The sequence below is a fragment of the Bactrocera latifrons genome, unplaced genomic scaffold, assembly GCF_001853355.1.
Source record: "Bactrocera latifrons isolate USDA-ARS-PBARC rearing strain unplaced genomic scaffold, ASM185335v1 scaffold_24, whole genome shotgun sequence".
Taxonomy (NCBI): domain Eukaryota; kingdom Metazoa; phylum Arthropoda; class Insecta; order Diptera; family Tephritidae; genus Bactrocera; species Bactrocera latifrons.
This window is the reverse complement of record NW_017535963.1, coordinates 489,736-491,258: the sequence shown is the minus strand read 5'-3', so window position 1 is coordinate 491,258 and position 1,523 is coordinate 489,736.

Sequence of the window (1,523 nt, the reverse complement as noted above, 5' to 3'; positions counted from 1 at the left end):
TTTTTTGTTAATTAGCCTTTTCCACACTAAATTAGTAAGTTTCAAACTCGCTGGAATCAACTGAACTATGAAAAATATTTCTTGCCCATAGCACACGGCATTCGGGGGGATTTTTTCTTATCTTGAACACAATTTTTATCTGCATAATTTTTTTTATCAACAAACTCAAAGAAGTTTTCTCAAGTGTTACTTGCAAAGGCAATGGAGAAGAAAAAAATCAAGCGAATTGTACTTTGCTGCAGGCAATTTTTCCAGATATATATAATGCTCTCAATTTAAACATAACTGTAAACAATGATTGTACGTACTATACATATATGTGGTATAGATTCGTCAGCTATCATCTCCACATTCATTGATTTCTGAGCGCAACAGGAAGGAAATGCTGCGACACAAAAAACAGCAACGAGGTAACAAAAAGTAAAATAAAACAAAAACCAATTAATTATCACAACTTGTTGTTGAAATTATGTAGGTATAAGGTCTGGCAAACAGATGTACGCATATGTGTCATGAAATTCTACTCGCAAGTGAGCACATTAATAAGCATATGTTGTGTTCTTCCATATATATTGTATGCACTTATGAATGTATGTATGTATATACTTGCATATACCTACATAGAGTATATAATATTTCCTACAACCGAGTGAATAATTATGATATAGTGTGCTGTTCTTTTGTTTTTTTTTTTTTTGTGGCAGCTTGGTGCTGACAAGCATCTTCTAGAATCCCAGTGTTTTAACATATTTGTATTTTTCGCTTAATTARTTTTGTGTTTATTGTTTTTGTTTTGCTTGCTTGGGCGAATAATGAGCACGTCTACGCTTTAAAGGCTTGATTTATTCTATTTTGAAATAGTTTGTGCCTGTTATTAAGATTTTTGTTCTTATTCTGTAAAAATGCTTATAATAATATAGTATATAGTTTCGGTGTGTGCTTCTTTGAGCTTTCATTAGGCGCTGGAGTGGAAAATTTTATTATAAAATTAAATTTTTCGCTATTATAAAGTARTTCCCGTGGTAGGAGATCGGGATTCTATTCAGCTAGAAGTTCAATTTATTGCTGCTGCGTAGGCACACAAAAAAGTCGGAAGCTCAAGGAATATAAACAAATGAAAGTAAATTCTTCAGAAAGCTGTTAAAGCTACATATATGTATGAAACTCAACGAAATTTTCATATAAATAATTACGTGACTTTTATATTGCTTTTAGGTTAAATAATTTAGTACAATAATAGTTATGATTTAATCTCGATTAATAACAAAGCTAGTTGCTTACTTTCAGAAGTATAATATAACAAAAAGGTTATCTCTGTAATCAACTATATATTAATGATAATGGCATGTAATAACAATAATAGTAGGTAYCTATACATATGTATTTATATAATATATATAACTCCATGGATTGTTTTTAATAAACCTAATGCTTATGTGAGTGTTAGCAGATTAAAATGAATTGTGCAGTAAATGCATTTTATATAAAATTAAACAAAAATAGAAAAATTAAAAAAAAACAAG